Here is a 13634-nt window from a genome sequence, read left to right as displayed (position 1 = left end):
TAAAATAAATAAGTCACATAGATGAAAGTACACTATAGGGAATATAGTCAGTAAGACTGTAGTAACATAGTATGGAGACACATGGTGACTATAGCTACCATGTTGAACACTGAGTAATGTATAGAACTATTGAAATAATATGTTGTACACCTGAAACTAATATAACATTGTATGCCAGTTATAGTTCAACAATAAAAAAGTGTTCCCCCCAAAACAAAAAATAAAACATTGTTGAAGAGTAAAAGACATCAGAAATAAATAGAAAGACATTACATATTCATGAATTGGAAGACTTTTTACCGCAATTTATTTATTTATTTTTTTGTTTTTTTAAAGATTTTATTTATTTATTTATTTATGAGAGACACACAGAGAGAGAGAGAGACAGGCAGAGGGAGAAGCAGGCTCCATGCAGGGACCCTGACGTGGGACTTGATCCCAGGCCTCCAGGATCTGGCCCTGGGCTGAAGGTGGCGCTAAACCACTGAGCCACCCGGGCTGCCCACCACAATTTTTTTTAAAGTGTCTTGCTTAAGTCATGTTATGTGGTTTCCCTACCCGTGACACATAGTGATTCAATCAACTGATCATTTTTGAAGCAAGCCATCTCCAACACTCCTCTCCAACCCATTCCAGAGAATGAATCTCTAATTCTGTGAGTTATGATAAATTTTCCTGGGATGAGGGTGGTGTAGAGAACATTCAAACATGGTTTTGGCAATGTCCACAATAGCCAAACTGTGGAAGGAGCCTCGGTGTCCATCGAAAGATGAATGGACAAAGAAGATGTGGTCTCTGTATACAATGGAATATTACTCAGCCATTAGAAACGACAAATACGGGATCCCTGGGTGGCGCAGCGGTTTAGCACCTGCCTTTGGCCCAGGGCGGGGTCCTGGAGACCTGGGATCGAATCCCACGTCGGGCTCCCGGTGCATGGAGCCTGCTTCTCCCTCTGCCTATGTCTCTGCCTCTCTCTCTCTCTCTCTCTCTCTGTCTCTCTCTCTCTCTGTGATGACTATCATAAATAAAAATCTTAAAAAAAAAATAAAAGAAACAACAAATACCCACCATTTGCTTCGACGTGGATGGAACTGGAGGGTATTATGCAGAGTGAAATAAGTCAATCAGAGAAGGACAAACATTATATGGTCTCATTCATTTGGGGAATATAAAAAATAGTGAAAGGGAATAAAGGGGAAAGGTGAAAATGAGTGGGAAATATCAGAAAGGGAGACAGAACATGAGAGACTCCTAACTCTGGGAAACGAACTAGGGTGGGTGGAAGGGGATGTGGGCGGGGGGGGGGGGGGGGGGGGGGGAGGGGGGGTGTGACTGGGTGACGGGCACTGAGGGGGGCACTTGATGGGATGAGCACTGGGTGTTATTCTATATGTTGGCAAATTGAACACCAATAAGAAATAAATTTATGTTAAAAAAAAAAACATGGCTTTGCTTATGCTCTTCCCAGTTTGGAAAGTACATGACATATTTGGGAAACTAATTAATCTGTAGTGGCAGGGGAATGAAGGCTGAAGCAGTGGGAAAGAGGTAAGGTTAGAAAGGTCCAATGTTATAGAAAGGCTTCCAAACTCTGTCCCCATCCAAACAGGTGGAATTTTACCTTATGGTCAATGGAAAATCTCTAAGAAGTTTCCACAGAGGCAAGTGACAAGATCCCATTTGCACAAAGGATGTACTGGCAAGAACAAAGACTAGAAGCAAGGAGACCAACTGATGTAGTTAAGCTGGTGTCATCTGTATTTTTGCAAAAACTTCTTAAAGAAATTGTGGAAGGGATGAATTTAAGAGATGTTTTTGAGGTAGAAGAGGATTTGGTGACAAACGAGGGGATGAATTGAAAAGCAATTAAAGAAACAAATATTACTTGGCATAAGCCTGCACATAGTAGGCATCCAATAAACATTAATTTCTCTATTTCTTAAGAGTGTACATAGACATATAACTAGCATGAGTTTTCTGTTCCTTTGTTACTGGAAGAACTATGACTTTTTAAAAATAAATATATTTTCATCTGGGAAAATATGTCAAATACAATAAAAATTAAAACACCACTGAGGGGGGCACTTGATGGGATGAGCACTGGTTATTATACTATATGTTGGCAAATTGAACTCCAATAAAAATATATATATGAAAAAAACAACCACTTTGGAAAAATTTTGGTAATACTTGACAGAACTTGGCTACATTGAGTAAAGTTGAAGATACTCATATCCTAAGACCCTGCAAATCCACTTCTGGCTATAACCTCTACAGAGACTCTCACACATGTGAAAGCTGGAACCAATCAAAATGTCTGTTAAGAGGAAAGTGGATACTGAATTGTGGAACACTGATGTAATAGCATATACCACATATATAGTGTTTCAGCATGGATAAATTCCAAAAATGTATCAAGCAAAACAAAAAAAAAATATTACAGAGCGATATGTATGACCATGTGTTTAAGGCCTATTAAATAATAGTATGTAATAAGTAAGGGAAGAGGCTTGTGAAAAGAGGAGTGCACAGTAGATCTTAATTATATTTATGACATTTAATTTCTTTGAAAAAAGGACTTGAAACATAATGGTAGGATTTGATAGAGGTGGACACACTGGTATTCATCACAAGATTCTCTATCCTTCAAAGGGAAGGGGGGGGCAAACCAAGAAATATACTCTTCAATATAGAGAAAAAAACTGACGGTTACCATAGGGGAAAGAGGTGGGGGAATGAGTGAAATAGGTGATGGATTAAGGAGCGCACTTGTTGTCATGAGCACTGGATGTTGTATGTTAGTGTTGAATCACTATATTTTACACCTGAAAGTAATACTACACTGTATGTCAACAGGAACTTAAATTAAAACTTTTAAAAACCCCAAGATTTTCTAATTATTCATAGTTTGAAACTTCTGCAATAAAATACAAAGAAAAATGCAGTAGTCATTTGTCTATTGTCCTCTAAGCTGCCGAATAATATTATGTCCAGTATATGCTAAAGTTTTCACGACAGAAATTAGGCCACTTCTTTAACCTTGAATGATCTCCATAGAAATAGCAACCACTTTGGTGCACCACATAGAGAGTTCTGAGAAATTGGTGCTCATTTTGGCTCTGATCTTGAGCAACTCAATAACTGTCTTATGGAGAGGAGACAAAGAAAAAATCCTAAAAGTAGCTCAGGACAAGAAGTCTTTAACATACAAGGGTAGAAATACCAGACTGGCAGTAGACCTATCCTCAGAGACCTGGCAGGCCAGGAAGGACTGGCATGATATATTCAGGGTACTAAATGAGAAAAATATGCAGCCAAGAATACTTTATCCAGCTAGGATGTCATTCAAAGTACAAGAGATAAAAAGCTTCCAGGACAAACAGAAGCTAAAAGAACTTGTGATCACCAAACCAGTCCTACAAAAAAATATTAAAAGGATCCTTTAAGCAAAGAGAGAGCCCAAAAGTAACACAGACCAGAAAGGAACAGAGACAATCTACAGAAACAGTGACTTTACAGGCACTAAATTCATATCTTTCAATAGTTACTCTGAATGTACTCTAGACACAGGGCATCAGATTGAATAAAAAAGCAAGACCCATCAATATGCTATCTGCAATAGACTTAGACCCAAAGATACCTCCAGATTTAAAGTGAGGGGATGAAAAACCATTTATCATGTTAATAGATATCAAAAGAAAGCTGGGGTAGCAATCCTTATCCCAGACAAGTTAAATTTTAAACCAAAGACTATAATATGAGGAAGGACATTATATAATAATTAAAGGGCCTATCCAACAAGAAGATCTAACAATTGTAAATATTTATGCCCCTAACATGAAAGTAGCCAATTATATAAACCAATTGATAGAAAAATTAAAGAAACTCATTGATAATAATACAATACTAGTAGGGAAGTTAGCATCCCATTCACCGCAATGGACAGATCATCTAAACAGAAACTCAACAAGGAAACAAGGGCTTTTTTTTAAAAGATTTTTATTTATTTATTCATGAAAGACACACAGAGAAAGAAAGAGGCAGAGACACAGGTAGAGGGAGAAGCAGGCTCCATGCAGGGAGCCTGATGTGGGACTTGATCACAGAACTCCAGGATCATGCCCTGCGCCAAAGGCAGGCACTAAACCACTGAGCCACCCAGGGATTCCTGAAACAAGGGCTTTGAATGCACCAGAGGAACTTCACAGATATATTCAGAGTATTCCATCCCAAAGCAACAGCATATTTCTTACATGTATATAGAACATTCTCCAGAATAGATTACACACTGGGTCACAAATCAGGTGTCAACTGGTACCAAAAGACTGGGATCATTCTCTGCATATTTTCAGACCACAGTGCTTTGAAACTTGAAGTCGATCAGATGAGGAAATTTGGGAAGAACTCAAATACATGAAGGCTAAAGAGCATCCTACTGAAGAATGAATGGGTCAACTAGGAAATTAAAGAAGAATTTTAAAAACTCATGGAAATAGATGAAAATTAAAACACAACTTGTTCAAAACCTTTGGGATGCAGCAAAGGTGGTCTGAAGAGGGAAGTACATAGCAAAAGAAAGCTTCTCAAGAAACAATAAAGGTTTCCAATACACAAGTTAACCTTACATCTAAAGGAGCTGGAGAAAAAAAAAACAGTAAATAAAGCCTAAACCTAGCAGGAGGAGAAAAATAATAAAGATTAGAGCAGAAATCAATGCAATAGAAACCAAAAGAACAGTAGAACAGATCAATGAAACTAGGAGCTGGTTCTTTGAATGAATTAACAAGATTGATAAACCCCTGGCCAAATTTATCAAAAAGAAAAGAGAAAGGACTCAAATTAATAAAATCATGAATGCAAGAGGAGAGATCACGACCAACATCAAAGAAACACAATTTTAAGAACATATTATAAGCAACTATATACAATAAATTGGGCAATCTAGAAGAAGTGGATGCATTCCTAGAAACTTAAAAACTATCAAAACTGAAACAGGAAGAATTAGAAAACCTGAACAGACCATAACCAGCGAGGAAATTAAGCAGTAATCAAATATCTCCCAACAAACAGGAGTTCAGGCCAGATGGCTTCCCAAGGGGATTCTAACAAACATTCAAACAACTAAGACCTATTTTTCTGAAGCTGTTTCAAACAATAGAAATGGAAGGAAAACTACCAAACTCATTCTATGAGGCCAGCATTACCTCAATCCTAAAAATCAAAGACCTCACCAAAGAGGAGAATTACAGAACAATATCCCTGATGAACATGGATGCCAAAATTCTCACCAAGATACTAGCCAATAGAAACTAATAATACATTTAAAAGATTATTTACCATGACCAAGTAGGATTTATTCCTGGGCTGCAAGCCTGGTTCAACATCCACAGAATCAATGTGATACACTACATTAATAAAAGAAAGGACAAGAACTATATGGTCCTTTCAATAGGTGCAGAAAAACCATTTGACAAAATGCAGCAACGTTTCTTGCTTAAAACTCTCCACAGTGTAGGTAGGGATAGAGCAAACATACCTCAATATCATGAAAGTCATATATGAAAAGCCCATAGAAAATATCATTCTTAATGGGAAAAAACTGAGAGCTTTTCCTCTAAGGTCAGAAACACGACAGGGATGTCCACTACTACCACTGTTGTTCAACATAGTACTAGAAGTCCTAGCCTCAGAAATCAGACAACAGAAAAGAAATAAAGGGCATCTGAATCAGCAAAGAAGTCAAACTCTCAGTCTTTGCAGATGACATGATACTCTGTATGTGGAAAACCCAAAAGACTCCACCCCAAAATTGCTAGAACTCATACAGGACAGCAAGTTGCAACCTTTCTGGATATACCATCAATGCACAAAAATTAGTTGAATTTCTTTACTCTAAAAATGAGGCAGAAGAAAGAGAAATTAAGGATTTGATCCCATTTACAACTGCATCAAAAATCATAAGATACCTAGGAATAAATGTAACTAAAGAGGCAAAGGATCTGTACTCAGAAAACTATAGAACACTTATGAAAGATATTGAGGAAGACACACAGTAATGTAAAAACATTCCATGCTTATGGATTGGAAGCATAAATATTGTGAAAATGTCTATGCTAACTAGAGCAATCTACACATTCAATACAATCCCTACCATCAACTTTTTTCCATGGAGCTGGAACAAATAATCCTAAAATTTGTAAGGAACCACAAAAGACCCCTAATAGCTAAATGAATATTGAAGAAGAAAACCAAAGCTGGGGGCATCACAATGCCAGACTTTAAGCAATTTTACAAAGCTGTGATCATCAAGACAACACGGTACTGGCACAAAAACAGATACATAGATCAATGGAACAGAATAGAGAACCCAGAAATGGGCACTCAACTCTATGGCCCACTAATCCTTGACAAAGCAGGAAAGAGTATCCAATGGAAAAGAGATAGTCTCTTCAACAAATAGTGTTTGGAAAATTTGACAGCCACATGCAGAAGAGTGAAACTGGACCATTTTCTTACACCATACACAAAAATAAACTCAAAATGGATGGAAGACCTTAATATGACACAGGAATACATACAAATCCTAGAAGAGAACACAGGCAGCAACCTCTGTGACCTCAGCCACAGCAACTCCTTCCTAGACACTTCTCCAAAAGGCAAGGGAAACAAAAGTAAAAATGAATTATTAAGACTTCATCAAGATAAAAAGATTTTGCACAGCAGAAGAAATAGTCAAAAAAACCAAAGTCAACCTATAGAATGGGAGAAGATATTTTCAAGTGTCTTATCAAATAAACAGCTAGTATCAAAGTCTATAAAGAACTTATCAAATTCAACACCCAAAGAACAAATAATCCAATCAAGAAATGAGCAGAAGACATGAGCAGATACTTTTCCAAAGAAAACATACAAATGGCCAACAGACACATGAGAAAAAGTTCAGCATCACTTGGCATCAGGAAAATACAAATCAAAACCACCATAATGTACCGCCTCACATCTATCAGAATGACTAAAATTAACAAGGCAGGAAATGACAGATGATGCTGAGGATGCGGAGCAAGGGCAATCCTCTTACACTGTTGGTGGGAATGCAAGCTTGTGCAGCCACACTGGAAGACAGTATGGAGGTTCCTCAAGAAGTTGAAAATACAGCTACTCTACAACCCAGCAATTGCACTACTAGGTATCTATCCCAAAGACACAAATGTATTGATTCTAAGGGGCATATGTACCCCAATGTTTATAGCATCAATGTGCACAATAGCCAACCTGTGGAAAGACCCCAGATGTCCATCAACAGATGAATGGATAAAGAAGATAATGGAATACTATTCAGCCATCAAAAAATGAAATCTTGCCATTTGCAAAAATGTGGATGGAACTAGCAGGTATTGTGCTAAGCAAAATAAGTCAATTGGGGAAAGAAAATTATATGATCTCCCTCATATGTGGAATTTAAGAAACAAAACAGAATAGCATAGGGGAAGGGAGGAAAAAATAAAATGAGACAAAGTCAGAGAGGGAGACAAACCATAAGAGACTCTGAATCATAGGAAAGAAACTGAGGGTTTCTGGAGAGATGGGGTGTGGAGGATGGTGTAACTGGTTGATGGACATTAAGGAGGATACATGATGTAATGAGCACTGGGTATTATACAAGACTGATGAATCACTGAACTCTACCTCTGAAACTAATAACACATTATATGTTAATTAATTGAATTTAAATTTAAAAAATTAATAATTGTCTTATGACCTTGAGCAATTCATTTTATTTTGGTCCTCAATTTCTTCACCTCTTCTTCTACCAGTTAGCTAAGAAGATAGTCTGAATCTTATTGTGAATCTTAAAAACAAGAAGGATGGCTGCCACATATTGCTACACCCAGATGCTGATAAGCATTTTAATTAGGATTAAATTGTAGATGCATTTATGTCCTGTTATAATCTCTAATCTATCCACCAGGAAACTAAGGCTTAGAAAAGTTAAATAACTTGCCAACAGACAAAGCAGGAATTTTAACTTAGATACATCTATCACTTTGCAAGTCCAAAGTCCACGCATGGACTTAACCTGACCCAAAGACTCTTACTAGTTGGCAAATTGAACACCAATAAAAAATAAATTTATTAGTAAAAAAAAAAAAAGACTCTTACTAGCTCAGATCATACTATTAGTGAGTATTCCTCTTAATGTTCTGAGTAGGTTAGACATGTAACTTATCCTTCAAAGAAGGATACTTCAAGAGTAAAAGGGACACTGTTAATAATTATGCCAGGCATAAACCAGGACTGTACCAGCAAACCCAAATACATGGTCACCACAGTTCTGACTCTGTAGCAAACAAATTCCAGTAGGCTTTTCAGAGATATGATACAAGCTTAGTGGTTTTCTAGTGTAATAACACAGGTCATTTAGATGCCCAATCTAAGGTTCTGTTGCTCTCAGCACTAGAAGTTCTCCCAACCCAGCTGGCTAAATAGAGGGCTGGAATGGTGCCTTCCAATGGTGTCTTTATACACAGCTGTTGCCCACAGAGGGGCATAGCAGCTGTTCCAAAGTCCTTCCATGGTTTTTCCTTTACTGTCCTATTCATGTTCTAACATACAGTTTCTGCTTCCTCTGTTACTGAGGCACTTAGAAAAATCCTATCTGCAAAGAAGGCTCTCACTCCTGAAGCCTTTGATATAAGAATGGGATGATGTTGCCCTCTGGTGTTATTAAGGAGGCAGCAAGGCTGTCAGGATGGTCAGGACAAGGGTGCCTAACCTTTACCAAGCAAGTGCATTAAAACCTCTTCATATTTAATGCTTACAACAACTTTAAAGTTCATTCTTATATTCTCCATTTTATAGATAAGAAAAATGCTCAGAGAAATTAATTTATTCAAGGTCACACAGCTAGGAAGTAAATTGAAATTCGATCTCAAATCTGTCTAGCATTAAAGCCCATGTCTTTCCTTGTATTAGTCTATAGGCCACATAAAAACCGAGTCTTTAAGTATTCAAAATATATTAATGGAACGCTATTTTATAAAAGAAATTGAAGGGCAGCCCGGGTGGCTCAGCGGTTTAGCGCCGCCTTCAGCCCAGGGCCTGATCCTGGGGACCCGGGGTCAAGTCCCACGTCGGGCTCCCTGCATGGAGCTTGCTTCTCCCTCTGCCTGTGTCTCTAACTCTCTCTCTCTCTCTCTCTGTCTCTCATGAATAAATAAATAAAATCTTTTTAAAAAGAGAGAGAAAGAAATTAAAGTTGAGGATAGGTTGACTTATTCCATAAAGAGATCTCGGAGTACTTTAAAATGAAAAATGAAATATATATACCCTTATATGCTTGGGGGCTGGGGGCAGGCAGTCCATTTTGCCTTGGCTTGTGGGATTTTTTTCACTTTTAATACATTCCTACATCTTTATTAACATTTTCCTACATTTTAAAAAAACTATCTCATTGATCCTTGTTTCTTATTTCTGAACCTCCTGCCACTTTCTCTGTACCAGGTTTCTTAGTCCCCTTGTGTTACAGTCATTGGTGAACCTAATTCTGCCATCCATCATCCTCATATTACATAATAAGCTACCTGAGAGCTAAGACTATGTCTTACTTTTTTCATTTCAAACCCTACAGTATCTATCACAGCACTCCACAAAGAATAAAGCCTCAAGGCATTTGCAGAATTCAGACTGCAAGAGATGTCAGCCACTGTCCTTGATTATATTTTAATTCCACAACATTAATATTTTCTTCCAACTTGATAACATCCCACTGGGTCCTCTTACAGAGTGAACTGGCCATGTTAAATGCCTAATAGCCTGACAAGATCAATGCTCTCCTACACACATCCACATACTGGCAAAAGCATACGTCAGTGAATGTTGAGGTTGGGCTAGAGATGTGGTCTCTTCCACATCTCAAGAGTGGAGGCTGTGGGGCAGTCTGCTGCCCTTGTCTCTATCTTCCCTCATTCTCCCATTCCCTTCCTCCATATTTAGTCATTATTCTGTTCTACCCCAGCATCATCTACCCTCTCATTCGATTGCTCCCTTAAATAGAGCCTTTCTACTTTTTCCTTTCCCTAAATGGCTTTCACTGATTCTGGCTTTTGTGAGTCCTCTGTTTTCAGGGAAATGTAGCTAACCTCCTGACCTCTAATTCTGCTACAGACCAGCTGTCTTGCCACAGGCCATGTATTAACCCTGTTTAAGCAAGTCTTTAAATTCCTGGGATGCTCAGTCAGCAGCATCACCATCTGCTAGGAGTTTAACCCCTGGCTCCCTGGGTTTTAACAGTGGAGGTGGATCAGACACACAAGTTTCCATATGTGAGTAGGTATGAGCCACATAATACTTTAATGCTTCTCAGCAATTCCACTCAAGGTCAGCAAAGTAAGTTTTGATATTGAAAAGCATGTTTATGTCAGTTTGTTTCAGTGATATGTAATAGCAAAATACTAGAAGCAATTTATATATTCATGCAATACAAAATTCAGCCCTATGATAACACAACAAAAATGTTTTAAATGGCTTTAGAATATTCTATGGTTTTGAAATATATTTCTTAACCTGCAGAAATGCTTAAGTTATAATGTTAAGTGGAAAAGAAGAATATAAAAATAAATTAGGGACTCCTGGGTGGCTCAGTTGGTTAAGCATCTGCCTTTGACTCAGGTCATGATCCCAGGGTCCTGGGATAGAGCCCTGCATCAGGCTCCCTGCTCAGTGGGGAGCCTGCTTCTCCTTCTCCCTCTGCTGATCCCCTTGCCTGTACTTTCTCTCTCTGTGTCAAATAAATAAATAAAACCTTTTTAAAATGCATCAAATATGGGGTGCCAGGGTGGCTCAGTGGTTAAGCATCTGCCTTTGGCTCAGGTCGTGATCCCAGGGTCCTGGTATCGAGTCCCCGCATCAAGCTCCCCGCAGGGAGCCTGCTTCTTCCTCTGCCTGTGTCTCTGCCTCTCTCCTGGTGTCTCTCATGAACAAGTAAATAAAATATTTCTTTAAAAAAGCATCAAATAATAACCATTTTGAGGTATTTTATCCAATTATTTTTTCCTGCAACATACATTCTAGAAAACATTTAAAAAAACACTTTTACATATTCATAGTAATAAATCAGTACAAATACAATAGCTCTGGTGTAGGTACAGCATATTAACTAGCATAAACCCACAGCTGACAGGTGGGATAAACTATTTTTATTGCTTCCACCAAGTCCTGGAACTTTCTTCTGTTAACAATTTTTCAACAATGCCTCCATAAAACAAAACAAAACAAAAAAACTACTTTATTTCTCTCGTCTCTTCTCTCTTTCTTCTCAAAGTCATCCCAGGTCTACTTCTTGGCACCTCTCTGAGTCACAGCTCAGGGAAGTAGAAAAGCAGAATACAGCAAATACTTCTATTTCATCTTTCTACTAAGACTCTCTTGCTTGAATCCCTGAGAAGACACAGGACACTGTCATCAGAGAAAAACTGGTTGCCCCTGAGTACACAATTCTATTAAAAAACTACAATCTAAAAAAATAGAAATAATAAAAATAAAAATAAAAAATTACAATCTCACCACTGTCATTTCAGACAGGTGAGATTAGAACTTTGTATAGTAATTGCCTAATTCTGGCAAATAGGCAAGTAAATACAATACTTTTAAAAACTGTAATATAAGGCACTCTCAGGCCTTTGGCATGTATGCAGAAAGGGTCTTATTTCTCTCTCTTGCATTTGTTTGCAGGATAGGGCAAAAACACTGAGAGCCCACATGACAAAACATTTGTCCCTCCAGACAGCTGAGCATTCCCATGGATAGACAATGGCATCTACTTGGAGGAGTCCTTTAATATGTATTTAAAAAGCAGATGTTTAAAATATAATTCAGCTCTGTCAGACAAAGAACCATCTCCAGTTATTCCATTTGTATTCATAATGGAATCATGTTGGAGGACTATCCATAGATAATTTAGAGAGAAAAAAATTAGGTCAGTATAGGCCAGTAACAAACTCCATTCATTGTGGCTTGAAATTTGAGGAAGTATATGGAAGAGAGGTACAAGGAGATTCAATTAGTTCCTTGACAAGTTTTCCATTTTTACAAATGCCCACACCTGATAAAGTTCTCATTGTCCTTTATTGACTATTGCAAATATTCACATACACTACCACCCAAACTGTGGAGATTAAGTTTCCAGATACATTTGACCATCTTAATAATTTTGATTAACAAGAATTGTGATTAACAAGGAAGAGCGTACACAAAGACAAGCCTAAGACCTTGAACTTTTAACACAAAATCTTAGGCTATGTAGTCACATTCCATAGTCCTATAGTCATAGGATAGATAGGGCTGAAAAGCATCCCCAAGTCTTAATATAGGTTGCAAAGCTGCAACATTAGTTAAATTACTTACCAATTATTTTATGTTAAGTTAAGGGCCCTGGATGGAAAGGAGTGTTTCACTGAGATTTTGGTTGGTGACATTTGGGCAGACAGAGTGGAGGCTGCGAATTCTTAACTCCCCCAATGACCTGGACCCTCCTAGCTAACAGAAGCAGTTCTCCTCTTGTAGGTTGGTCAATGTAACACCCCACCTGAGGCAACCAATCTTCACTTGCATAAAAATATTTACATGACTTCACTGTGGCAGTTGCCTGAGAAGAGAACACTGATTCTCTGCAGAAACCATTCTAACCACCCATCATTGTCTCTAGTCTCACAAGAGTTCTATCCTAACAGCCCAGATGGAAAAGTACAGGACCTATTCCAATGAGATACAGCAAACACATCAAAGGAGTTGCAAAATTCTGTCAATTTGTATTAAAAGAAATCTGGGGAACATGTATGAGAATATATCAGTCTGTTTAGGCTACTATAACAAAATACCACAGATTAGTAGCTTATAAACAATAGAAATTTATTTCTCACAGTTCTGGAGGCTGGAAGCCCAAGATCAAGGCAACATAGTCACCTTCTATTGAGGGCCCTCTTCCTAATTTATAGCTGACATCTTACTACTGTGTTTACACACTGGGGAAGGGGCACAGGATCTCTCTGGAGCCTCTTTTATAAGGCACTACTACCACTTATGAGGAATCCACCCGCATGGCTTACATACCTCCCAAAGGCATCACTTCCTAATATCATCTTTGGGGGGTTAGAATTTCAACTTACAAACTTTGGAGTGACACAATCATATAGACCATAGTAATATTTTTTTTTAAGATTTTATTCATTTATTCATGAGAGACAGAGAGAGAGAGAGGCAGAGACACAGGCAGAGGGAGAAGCAGGCTCCATCCTGGGACCCTGACGCGAGACTCGATCCCGGGACTCCAGGGTCACTCCCTGCACCAAAGGCAGGCGCCAAACCGCTAAGCCACCCAGGGATCCCCTTGAATATGTATTTTTAAAATTATTCTTTCCAGTGCTCAATAACCACATGAGGCTAGTGACTACCATACTGGGTAGCATAGCATAGGCAAAGGAGTCTAGAGAATCCTAGAGACAGGAATTTGGAGTGGGTTCATAATGTACAAACTGCTTAGCCACTCCCATCCATACCCTCACTGTGAAGAATAGAGAAGCCATTTCTCTCACCTCAATATCGAGAAATTCATTGGTGAAAGCATATTCATATAA

This window comes from Vulpes vulpes, unplaced genomic scaffold, assembly GCF_048418805.1.
Source record: "Vulpes vulpes isolate BD-2025 unplaced genomic scaffold, VulVul3 u000000899, whole genome shotgun sequence".
Taxonomy (NCBI): Eukaryota; Metazoa; Chordata; class Mammalia; order Carnivora; family Canidae; genus Vulpes; species Vulpes vulpes.
Note: the sequence above shows the minus strand (reverse complement) of the source record.